Source organism: Hyaena hyaena, unplaced genomic scaffold (assembly GCF_003009895.1).
Source record: "Hyaena hyaena isolate Hyena2069 unplaced genomic scaffold, ASM300989v1 scaffold_177, whole genome shotgun sequence".
Classification (NCBI taxonomy): domain Eukaryota; kingdom Metazoa; phylum Chordata; class Mammalia; order Carnivora; family Hyaenidae; genus Hyaena; species Hyaena hyaena.
In genome coordinates, this window is record NW_024080810.1 from 1,254,865 (window position 1) to 1,268,109 (window position 13,245).

General features: G+C 39.0%; 1 long non-coding RNA gene across 2 annotated transcripts in view; it reads right to left on the bottom strand.

Annotated features, from left to right (window-relative positions):
* The window catches only part of LOC120237340, a 72,920-nt gene that overhangs the window by 6,058 nt on the left and 53,617 nt on the right, over positions 1-13,245 (bottom strand). For both annotated transcript variants that reach the window (XR_005529928.1, XR_005529927.1), the window contains one exon: positions 5,902-6,040. This is a non-coding gene — a long non-coding RNA (uncharacterized LOC120237340). The remainder of the gene's footprint in view (positions 1-5,901; positions 6,041-13,245) is intronic.

Sequence of the window (13,245 nt, forward strand, 5' to 3'; positions counted from 1 at the left end):
CTTTAAACTTTTCTTCTGCAGCTTCCTCACCTCTCTCAGTCTTGGTAGAATTGAAGAGAGTTAGGGTCCTGTTCTAGATTAGGCTTTGGCTTACGGTTGTGGCTGGTTTGCTCTTCTAGCCAGACCACGCAAACTTTCTCCATATTAGCAATAAGACAGTTTTGCTTTCTTATCTGTCATGTGTTTACTGGAGTGTTACTTTTAATTTCCTTCAAGAGCTTTTCCTTTGCATTCACAACTTGGCTAACTGTTTGGTGTAAGAGACCTAGCTTTCAGGCTATCTTGGCTTTTGACATGTTTTCCTCACTAAGCTTAATCATTTCTAGATTTTGATTTAAAGTGTGACTTTCCAGGGGCACCTGGGTGGCTTAGTTGGTTGAGCGTCCGACTTTCGCTCAGGTCATGATCTCGCGGTTCATGGGTTCGAGCCCCGCGTCGGGCTCTGTGCTGACTGCCAGCTCAGAGCCTGGAGCCTGTTTCAGTCTGTGACTCCCTCTCTCTCTGACCCTCCCCTGCTCACGCTGTCTCTCTCTCTCCTAGAAATAAATAAAACATTAAAAAAAAAAAAAGTTTAAAAAAAAGTGTGACTTTCCAGGGCACCTGAGAGGCTCAGTCAGTTAAGCACCCGACTTCTGCTCAGGTCATGATCTTGCAGTTCATGGGTTTGAGCCCCACTCTGAGCTGTCAGCACAGAGCCTGGAGCCTGATTTCAATTTTTTTCTCTCTCTCTCTCTGCCTCTCCCTTGCTCATGCTCTCTCTCTCTCAAAAATAAAAATCAGGGGTGCCTGGGTGGCTCAGTCAGTTAAACATCTGGCTTCAGCTCAGGTCATGATCTCACGGTTTGTGAGTTTGAGCCCCGTGTCAGGCTCTGTGCTGACAGCTCAGAGCCTGGAGCCTGCTTTGCATTCTGTGTCTCCCTCTCTCTGCCCCTCCCACACTCATGATCTGTTTCTCTGTCTCAATAAACATTAAAAAAGTTAAACATTTTTTTATAAAAATAAAAACATTAAAAACAAAATAAAATAAAAACTCTCCCTTTCACTTGAACACTTACAGGCCATTGCAGGATTATTAGCTGGCCTAATTTCAATATTGTTGTGTCTCCGGGAATAGGGAGGCCAGGCCAGAGGAGCAGAAGAGAGATGGGGAAACAGCCAGTAAGTAGAGCGGTCAGAACACATACATTTCGTCAGTTCTCCATCTTTTTTTTTTTTTAATGTTTATTTATTTTTGGGGGGAGGGGCAGAGAGAGACGAAGACAGAGAATCCCAAGTAGGCTCCATGTCCAATGCAGAGATGGATGCAGGGCTCTCAGTCTCATGATTGTGAGATCATGACCTGATCCAATATCAAGAGTTGGGTGCTTAATCAACTGAGCCACCCAAGCACCCCTTAAATTCCTTGTCTTTTGAGGAGGGCACTTGTTGGGATGAGCGCTGGGTGCTGTATGTAAGCCAACTTGACAATAAATTATATTTTTTAAAATGTACACACAAAAAAGTTCCCTGTCTTATATGGGTGCAATTCATGGTGCCTCAAAACCATTAAAACAGTATCATCAAGGTCCACTGATCACAGATCATGACAACAAATCATAATGAAAAAATTTGAAATACTGTGAGAATTACCAAAATGTGATACAGAGACAAGAAATGAGCAAATGCTGTTGGAAAAATGAGGCCAACAGATGTGCTCAACACAGCTTGCCACAAACCTTCATTTCTTAAAAAATGTACTATCCATAAATCATAATTAAGCAAAGTGGAATAAAACAAAGTATACCTGTACCAGTGAGTTGTACTCATTCATATGTTTTTAAGTGTTAATCAGCATCCTTTTATTTCAGCTTCAAGAGTGTCTATCATTTTTTGTAAGGCAGGTCTTACAAGAAAATGGAGATTCCTTCCCTCAGGTTTTGTTTGGGAAAGTCTTTCTCTTTCACTTCTGAAGAACAGCTTTGCTGGGTATAGCATTTTGTTGACAAATATATATATATATATATATATTGTGGGCAGAGGGAGAGAGAATCTTAAATAGGTTCCATGCCCAGCACAGAGCCTGATGCAGGGCTTGATCTCATGACCTTGAGATGCCAACCTGAGCCAAAATCAAGAGTCAGACATTCAATTGACTGAGCTACCCAGACACCCCTCAATATTATATATATATATATCTTCCTACCCTCTCCTGGCTTGCAAAGTTTCTGTTGAGAAATATATGAATAGTTTTACAGGGGGCAAACTTGAATGTGATGAATCCCTTTTCTCTTGTTCCATTATAGTCTTATTTGTCCTTGACTTTTGATAATTTAGTTGTAATAGATCTCTGTGTAGCCCTTCTTGGGTTCAACCTACTGGAAATCTTTTGGGTGTCATGAATCTGGATGTCCACCCATGTCTCTCCCCAAGGTTAGGAAGTTCTTCAGGCATTATTTCTTTAATTAAACCTTTTGCTCCTTTCTCTTTCTCTTCTTCTTCTGGGACTTCAATAATGAATAGATTGTTTCTCTTAATGGTATGCCATAATTCATATATACTTTTGTTTTCTTTGCTCCCCTGACTGGACACTTTCAAATGACCTTTTAGTTCACTGATTCTTCTGCTTGCTCAAATCTGTTGTTGAAGATCTCTTTGGAATTATTCAGTTCAGTCATTGTATCCTCTGGCTCTAGATTTCTGGCTTTGTTTTAATTTTTTTGATAATTTCTATGTTTTTGTTGATCTCATTTTTCTCATGCATTGTTTTCCTAATTTTAATTAATTGTCTATTTGTCCTTGTAGTTAATTATAAGAGAATTATTCTGAATTCTTTGTATGACAATTCACAGATCTCCATTTTTTAATGGCCAGTTATCAGAGCTTTATTAGTTTCATTTGGTGGTACATTTTCTTGATTATTCATGTTCCTTATGGCCTTATATTGGTGCCTGCACATTTGAGGAAGTATGCATCTCTTTCAGTCTTTACAGATTGACTTCAGTAGGCTAATCCCTTCAACAGATTGTTTTTCCAGAGACTCTGGGTGGGCGGTCTATGGGTATCTATGGTCAGGCTTGATGGTAAGAGTCTTTGATCTCTCAAATTTGGTGCCTTGATGAGCATGTGGGTGTTTGGGACCACAGTGTCCAGCCTGGTGGCTGGGTCAGTGGTGATGGGCCTAGAACGTCAGTCTGTGTGGAGAGACCTGTAACCTGGGTTCACAGGGGTCAATCAGGAACTAGAGAAGACTGGAGTGGGTGAAATATGTGAATCCACAGGGACTGGTCTGGTACTGAGAGGGGCTAGCCTGGAGTCTGGAGCCTTGGGAACTGACTTGGAAGTTAGTTCTCTTGGGGTTGGTTTATCACTGGGTGGGCTGGGATCCTAGATCTTTAAGAAACAGCTTCATGCTAGAGTAGACTAGGGGTCCAGAGCCAGGGGTGCTGACCTGGTGCTGAGGTTAGTTGAATTCCTGTACCCATGGTAGTTGGTGCTGGACCTGGCTGACAGCCTATGTTCATGGATCCTAGCCTGGAGCCTGGATTCACATGAGCCAAATGGGGACCTAGGATAACAGGAGCTGCCCAGCACTGAGATTTGCTTGGAATCTGGGTTAGTAGGATCCTGGTGCTCTAAGAGCTTCCTGTGGAAGTGGGAAGCAGTTGGTGATGGTTTGATCTGAGAGCCCGGGTTCATGGCAACCCAGTAGGAACCTGGTGCCATGGAAGCTACCTGGGGCCACTGGAGTGACCTGGGGCCACTGGAGCTGGTCAGTGCCTGAGTTGACTAAACCAGGGGCCTGGACATGCTGAAGCCAGCTGGCAGTGGGTTGGGTGAAGATCCTGGGATGGCTGGAGCCTTCTCGGAGCCTGGTGTGATGGAGGTAATGTGAATCTCTTTTCCAATCCCCATGATACATCTTGTCTTATTCTGTGCTTCACTTAGGTGCTGTAATCTATCACCTGGAATCCTTGGTTCTTGTGAAGAAATTTGATGTGCAGACAGCTCAAATTGATCTTGCCAGGGAGGGACAAAACTCCTATGCTTCCATTTTGCTGTCTTCACTCTCAAACTTTTTATGTTTATTGTATACTAATTTAAAGAACTATTATGAAAGATTCTAAGTGCACAAAACAAAATTGCTGTGCCATAGGCAAAAATAGAGAGGAGAAATCTAACTCTAAACAGAAGCCATGGTAAAGGAGAACTTTATTTTTCTGTAACAAAAATCCCTCCACAGGCTTGGACACCACAGCTGTAAGCTTCTAATTTAAGGACTCTTGGCAACTGTGTCTTTCCAACTAGGAGAGACATGTCCTATCAATATTTGGAGACCAAAAAAGTAAGATACAGGGTAAATAAAAATAGGACAGATTTTGATATCACTTACCCCATCCTTTTGCACGTAATTGAATCTTATTACTGCTCTTATTACAGTTGGACATCCTTTATCTCTACTAGATGTTTACTTCTCATTCTCTGCCCATCTGATTTGTTTATAACTTTAAGAATACTGGTTCCTCCTACCTAGAATGTCCCCCCAGACTCTCAGTATAATTCACTTTCTGTTAATAACCAGGGCTCTCACATTCAAACCCATTCAGATCAATAATAATTCCACTCTGTTAACAATTTGTGTAATTTATACTAATTTTCCAGTATAAACCCTATTAACAGTGGAAAATTTCATAGGCCCCACATGGTAATAGTTGTACTTCTAGATTTTTTTTTTACTGGGAACATTATGATATTCACTGATAAGTAAATTAGTAGGACCCCAGGAAATACCTTCATGGTCTTATAGGGTCCTGGATCTACAGATTAGAAAATGGTTTCAATGTTTATGTCATATATTTCTTTCTAGTGTTTTCCTGTGAAGATATAATTTCTCAGTTAGATTTTATGTCCATAAAAATGATAACTATAGTGTGGACTGTTCTATTACCTATATTCTCAGAATGGTATAGACACTTACTTATTTGCTGAACAAGGGAATAAATGACAATTCAACTTTCTTTCTTTCTTTCTTTCTTTCTTTCTTTCTTTCTTTCTTTCTTTCTTTCTTTTCTTTCTTTCTTTCTTTCTTTCTTTCTTGGAGAGAGAGAGAGAGCAAACATGCACACCCATATGTGCATGCACTCACAGTGAGAAGGAGGGTGGAGGGAAAGGGAGACAGAAAGAGAATCTTAAGCAGGCTCAATGCCCAGCATGGAACCCAACATGGGGCTTGATCTCACAACCCTGCAATCATGACCCTGAGATCATGACCTGAACTAAAATCAAGAATCGGGGTGCTTGGGTCACCGAGGCGGCTCAGTCAGTTAAGTGTCTGACTTTGGCTCAGATCATGATCTTGCAGTTCATGAGTTTGAACCCTGTGTTGGGCTCTGTGCTGACAGCTCAGAGCTTTGAGCCTGCTTCATATTCTCTCTCTCTCTCTCTCTCTCTCATTCTCTCTCTCTCTCAAATAAACATTATATATATAAAAAAGAATTGGATGCTTAATTGATTGAGCCACCTAAGTGCCCCTCAATTGAATTTGTTGTATTGCTATATAGCTATGTAGATAATAATACATTTAACTAGTCATGTTATATAGGCTAAAACACTTGATAACAGTTAACATAATAGGTAACTTGACAGACTTGAGGCAAGGCAGTCCTTGACAAGGCACCAGAATAAACTCCCACCAGTATTTTTTAAATTTTAAGAGGCATATAGGGGGTGCCTGGGTGGCTCAATCAGTTAAGTGTCTGACTTTGGCTCATGTCATGATCTCATCGGGCTCTGTGCTGACAGCTCAGAGCCTGGAGCCTGCTTTGCATTCTGTGTCTCCCTCTCGGCCCACCCCCTCCCCCCTTCATGCTCCCTCTCCCTCTCTCAAAAATAAATAAACATTTAAAAAAGAGGCATACAAATCACCTGGAAATTTTGTTGAAATGAAGAATCTGATTCAGTCGATGTGGAGAGAGACTGGAAAATTCAAGGACGATATTGCTGACCTGTGGACCACACTTTGAGTAGCAAGACCTGAATTCAGGAGACTTCATTTTCACAGCACCTAAATAGAGTTCTCTATTGAGAGATCGGGGGGGGAAATGTCAAGAATCAAATGCCAGTCTGGGTGGCGATATAGATTTAATGAACAGTTAACAGTGTTTTAGGTAACTGTCAAGATATCTAAGTATTGTCTTCTGATGATTTAATGACTTTATTTTCTCATTCTCTTTTGCACTCTTCTCTTCTATCCAGAGCTTTCTGCACTTTTTAGTCATAAAAAGACTAGCTTCTGAGATGCCATTTAGAAAATCATCACGTCTTGAAACCCAAATATACCCTTCTTACAGTGGCTAGCCTCATTTCTACTTTAAAATCTTCCAGTAAAATCAAACTCCTTTTTTACTGACAGCTGTTTAGGGTGCATGGGGCAGAGGAAAGCATTTAATTCATCTTGATCCTCTAGAGGTAATATATTCTCCTCTGGTTTAAGTCTCAATTAGATACTTCTTTACCATCTTTCCTGTTCACATTTATTTATAATTAGTATATCATATAAGATAATATCTGAAAACTTGGCAAGGGGAGGGGGTGTCTTTCCTCCACATTCACACAATATATTGTGGTTTACCCTGTGAACCTCACTTAATGCTTTATGTTGAAGTTTTCTGCCAATTGTGCATTTCCCCCAAAACATACCGTGCTATGCCATGCCATGCTAAATTATACCATACCGTACCATACAAGGAGAGAAATAGTTTTTATTTATTTTTGGATGTGCAGTTCATAGCACTGCGTAATTTTTGATGAAGGAAACAATATTATCTGCCACTATCTTGGCCATCTGTATACTTCTGAAAGCACTAAAGAAGTAATCAGAAACATCAAGAACATTCTTTAATCTTGTGGAATATTTTTCAATCAGAAAAAGAATGCACAGTAATAATGGAATAAAACCCTCTAGGAATTCACCTTGTACTCTGACCGCACTTCCTTGGCCTTTCTCCCAGACTTCTTTTTCTGCCACTAGCCCGCTCTCTAATATTGATGAATCCAGGGCTCTGTCCTTAATATCATTCTCTTCTCTCTCTTCTGTACTGTCTCCCTGCACAAGCTCATCCATTCATGATTGAAACTACAGTGATGACTCCTTTTTCTCCAGCCCAGACTCCCCTCTGGGCCTCAGGCTTCTATACTGTATTGACTACTAGATGGCTCCACTTGAACGTACTATGCATGTGTCAAATACAACACATTTAAAAGTTTATGAAGTCTTTTTTTTTTTTATTTGAGTTTTTCATTTTATATTTGACACACAATGTTACTTTAGTTTCAGGTGTACAACATAGTGATTTGACAAGTTTATACATTATGCTATATTCATCACAAGTGTGTTACCATCTGTCCTGTTATGTTGCAATTTAATATCATAGACTATATTTCTTATGCTGTGCTTTTCATTGTGACTTATGCATTCCATAACTGGAGGTCTGTATCTCCTTCTCCCCTTTACCCATTATGCCCAAATCCCCCTAACCTCCTCCTTTCTGGTAACCATTGGTCTGCTCTCTGTACTTATAACTCTGATTCTGCTTTTCTGTTTATTCATTTGTTTTGTTGTTGTTGTTTTGTTTAGATTCCAGTTATGAGTGGATGCATATGGTATTTGTCTGTCTTTGTCTGACTTATTTCTTAGCATAATACCCTCTCTGGGTCCATCCATGTTATCTCAAATGGCACAATCTCATCCTTTTTTATGGCTGTGTAACATTCCATTGTATGTATGTGTGCGTGTGTGTGCGTGTGTGTCTGTGTGTCTGTGTACATTTTCTTTATCCATTTGTTTATTGATGGACACATAGGTTGCAAAACAAGCCCTTTTCTAGCCTCCAAGGTGACTAGTGAAATCAAATCCTTTCTGATTATATTCCAGGAGACAATCTAATTTTTTTTATCTCCATCACTTCTAATATCTAATCAATCATCAAGTCTTATTGGTTAGATTCTTAAGTATTAAAAAAATGTGTCACTTTTCTTTACATCCACCACAACTAACCATTTTTAATCCAGACATGCATAATTTCTTTCCTGGGCTTTTGCAATATCCTCTTTACTCTTCTCACTACCTTCAGGGCTAACATTCAAATTCATCTTCTACCGCGCTTCCAGAATCATCTTCTAAAGCACAACTCTGATTTTGTCACAACATAGCTTTAAATCATGAACGTCTCACTAGCTATGAGGTAGCATCCAAATGGCTTGGTCTTCTTTAGCTCTAGCCCATTCTTTTCAATTTACATTTCTTTCTCTCTTTATAGATCTCCATTTTTATATGCCTCCATTCCTACTATGCACTATTCTGTCTACCTCCAATCCTCCTGTAGCCACTTGAGAAATATTCGTACGTCAAGACTCTGCTTAACTACCATCTTTCTGTGGAGGAATAACTGGATCTCCTGTTCTCAGCCCCCTTTGTAGGCAGTTCTTTTCTAACCCCAATGCTGTAAATTTACTTGTCTGTTTCCCAAACAGGACCATGAGTACTTAGGCCCCACAGGCTGCCTTGTACGGAAGATCCACTTAATAAATCTCTCAAAAGTATTCAGTTATTGTTTGTTTAGTCATTTTAGCATCTTACTTCCTGCATCACGTTTAAGGTGTCTTGTCTGCCTTTGGTAAAAAATAAATCTGTCTCATTCCACTGTATACATTCATCAAAGGAGCTCCTGTATAAGAACCCAGAGTAGAATTTTTTCCCTCAGATATAAATATCAAGAACAGCTGTGTATCTCTTAAATAATTGGTTTGTGAACACACAACTATTTGCAGTACGGTGAATCTTCAAGCTCATTGTATTTCTCTCTTTGCTCTTGTACTGAAAGAAATTCAGAGTCAAATGTATGGCTCACCTCAGAAACTGGTATGGAAACTTATACAAAGGGTTTTTATAAACTAATCTTTGCTCTTTTTTTCATTTTCAACATTTGTTTTCTCTATTACCAGATGTTCTCATCATTTTATCTTTTCTACACTTATATGTTTTTGTAAGAGAAAGTGACTTTTAAGATGTACAAAATTAATAAGTGATATGGAATTATTTTGCCCAAATTGAAATCCCTCTCCTGTTTTGTTTTGTTTTGTTTTTAACATTTTTATTTATATTTGGGAGACAGACAGAGACAGAGACAGAGAGTGAGCAGGGAAGGGGGAGAGAGAGAGGGGCACAGAATACAAAGCAGGCTCCAAGCTGTCAGCACAGAGCCCACAGTGGGGCTCCAACCCACCAACCATGAGATCATGACCTGAGCCAAAGTCAGAAGCTCAATGCTCAGCAGACAGACCCACCCAGATGCCCCATTCCTCTCCTGTTTCTGCTACTCAAACTTCTTTATTCTAATTCTGGTTGAAAAAGTACTGTGAACAATATAATTAATTTCTAACTTCTTTTAATTATCCATAATGAATGTTTACTTTAAGCCTTAATCATTAAACTATCTTCAGAATATTGGTTTTCCCCAGCTAAGAAAAATTTACACTTTAAGATAAATTTCTTGAGATAAATTTATCATTTCTATGTAAGTATAGCTTGTTTTCTTTAGTTTCTATGTGCCCATCATTGTCATTAAGATTGCTATATTTTAGGGGCGCCTGGGTGGCTTAGTCGGTTAAGCGTCCGACTTTCACTTAGGTCATGATCTCGCGGTTTGTGGGTTCGAGCCCCGCGTCGGGCTCTGTGCTGACTGCCAGCTCAGAGCCTGGAGCCTGTTTCAGTCTGTGACTCCCTCTCTCTCTGACCCTCCCCTGCTCACGCTGTCTCTCTCTCTCTCTCTCTCTCTCCTAGAAATAAATAAAACATTTAAAAAAAAAAAAGATTGCTATATTTTACTGGGTTACAACAATCATTGCTGTGAAATACAAAAAAATCTTTCTTTTTCTTTTCTTAAAGTTTATTTATTTCTCTTGAGAGAGAGAGAGAGAGACAGTGAGTAAGTGAGGAGTGAGTGAGGACAGGGCAGAGAGAGAATTCCAAGCAGTCTCCACACTGTCAGCATGGAGCCTGGCATGAGCCTCGAACCCACAAACCATGAGATTATGACCTGAGCCTAAATCAAAAGTCAAACACTTAACTGACTAAGCCACCCAGGCATCCCTCAAAAAACTTTCTAGAGTCAGATACTTTTGCATAAAATTAAAAGATATGACTTTAGTGGTAGTTACACTGAATATTCACTTTATAATAATTAGTAAAGTCATACCTATATTTTATATGCATTTTTCTAAATGTATTATACTTCACAATTTTAAAAGTTTTTCAGAACTAATATTACTCAAAGCCTAGGAAGGTATTATATAATTATAGGTCTAACCCTATGGAGGTAAATAAACAAAGGTTGTACAAAATAGTATTTTTAAAGATATGAGAGGATTGGAGAGCTACAAAGGCATAGGTGAATTCCTGGACCAAAAGCCAAGAGACAAAGAAAGTTTAGAAAGGAAAGCCTATTTGGACCACTTTCCTCTAGGGACATCAGTTAATTCTACCAGAGATGGTTCAGAAGCTGAGAAGCTAAGCTGGGCTTTCAATAGTGTCGCAAATTTAGGAGGATAAAAATTGGAGTACAGAACCTGCCAAGGAGAAGGGGTTCCTGGCAAAGCCTCAGGTTTTCAGTGGACAACCCTAAGAGCTACTTCTAAGCACTTAGGGTAAACTGAAATTGCTCAGCTCTCACAAAGTCTGGAGCTTAGTGTCAACCATTCAATCTCTGGTCAGATTAAGAAGATCTAGTATTATTTTGTTCCAAGTTACCTGCCAGAAACAGATATAAATCTTATTTGAGATGAAGTAATTATTTTAGGCATCAAATTACCTCTATATTTTTTCAAATACAACAACTGGCACTGACTTTAAAAGATTAGGTGCACAGAGACAAAACTGTGGGATTGAAACCAAGGGAAAGGGGCACAGGAGCGGCTCAGTTGGTTAGGAGTCCAACTCCTGATTTCGGCTCAGGTCATGATCTCACAGTTCATAGGTTCAAGTCCCACCTCCAGCTCTCTCCCACTCTCTGCCCCTTCCCTGCTCTCTCTCTCTCTCTCAAAATAAATAAATAAATAAACTTTTAATTTTTAAAAAAGGAAGAAACCAAGGAAAACAACAGAAAATACAACAGAAACATAGATGATCCAGGTAGTGAAATTTCAGATATGGACATAGACTGCTTAAAGTACAAATAGTAACAATGTATTGTGGGGTTCATAGCACAGGTAAAAGTATAATATATGACAATAATAGAACAAAATACAGTATGGGTATAAATCAAATTATTATTAAGAGGGTTCTTACATTGTAGGGAAATACTATATTAATTTAAAACATACTTCCATAAATTAAGAATACATATTGTAATAACTGAAAGAACTACTAAAAGTAAAAGAGCTATAGACAATTCAGTGGAGGAGAATAAAAGAAATACTAAAAAAATTATTAGTAAAAAGAAGATAAGAAAGGAATAACAAAGTCTCAAAGCAGGATAAATAGAAAATAAACAAGATTTTCTTAAACCCAACAATACGGATAATCATATTAAAGGTCAATGAATTAGATGTTGTAATTTAAAAAGCAGAGATAAATTAATGGGGGGGGGGTAAGGGATCCAGGAGATCCTTTATGAGTGACAGAATTTTGGTTTCACATGTAGTAAATTAGATAGTGTAATGTGGGGGGGGGTGGCAAAAGTTCAAGAATTATTTATCATTAAAAACTGATTCTTATGCTGCTATTTTAACAAATTCAAAGGGATAAGTGGAATATAAATACAGTACATTTTATTGATATAGCTTTAGTTTTTAGTCTTTAAAATATGAGTTCTCAGGGTGCCTGAGTGGCTCAGATAGTTAAGCATCTGACTTGATTTCAGCTCTGGTCATGATCTCACAACTTGTGAGATTAAGCTCTGCATCAGGCTCTGTGCTGATAGCGCTGAACCTGCTTGGGATTGTTTCTCTCTCTCTCTCTGTCCTTGCCCCCAGTCGTGTGCACACACCCTCACATTCTTTCTCAAAATAAATAAACATTTAAAATGTGAGTTCTCAATTTTCATAGTGTTTATGTTTTTGAAATATAATTTGAAATTCTTTAGCATATATAAAGGGAAGTTGTAGAATTTTTTCCACCTTTATTTTCCAACTCTGTTCATGAATATTAATCAGTGGCAGAAAGTTTGCTTTGTTTATAGAAAGCCCCACTTTCAGAAGTAGGTTCTGGGAATGACTAAGCCCTAGAACGCTATAGAATGAGTTATAAACTAAGGATTAGAAGTAATTCCATTTCCAGGCAGCCTTAGACCACTGAGATGAACCTGTGCTACCTACAGAGTCCTGACACCAGACTTATGCTTTCTGGAAAGGGTGGAGCCAAAAAGAATGGTAGGACTTCAGGAAAAAAGTAATAGGAATTTAGCCTACTTAATAGATCAGGAACTTTGCTGTCCTCCTAAGGAGGATAATGGAGATGTGAATGTCAATTTATTGTCAATGTCTTGTGTTCAGTATCACTATGAATTTAAAAAAAAAAAAAAGGAGGTCAATTGATTATTTCTGTGCTAAACAATCTGAGTTTCACTATAAGGCAAAAACTAAAATTTTGACCATTGGTATTAGATACCTGAGTTCAGCCACTGATTAAATACGTGTGACATTATCTTTCCCAAAGATACCTACAATAAATAGTAACTCCCATCCTGTGTTACCTTTTGTGACGAGAACTTGTCACAACCTCCAAAAAAGGTGGAGTTCACTTCCCCAGCTCCGGAAACTGGGCAGGTCCTGTAACTGTCTTAGCCAATAGAATATGGTGGAAGTGATGTTCTGCCAGTTTGAAGCATTTCCCTTAAGTGGCCTGGCATCCCTGCTTTGTGCCGTTTGGAAGCTAACTGCCATTGAACAAATGCAAATGTTCTTAGGCCACCAGGCCATGAGAAGCCTAAGCCATATGGACAGGCTGTGCAGGATAAGAGACTCCGTGGAGAATGAGAGAGGTCAAGGAGAAATAAGCTGCAGACATGTATGAAGAAACCATCTTGAGAGTGAGTGGCTCCTCTGATCCCAGTGACCTAGCAGATACCACATGAATCAGAGACAAAACATCTAGCCAGCTCTTCCTGAATTCTTGACCCCCAAAATATGAGCAAAATAAAACCATTGCTTGCTGTCACAAAGTTTAGGGTTAGTTTGTTTAACAGCAATGATTACCAAAACAAGATCTGGGCT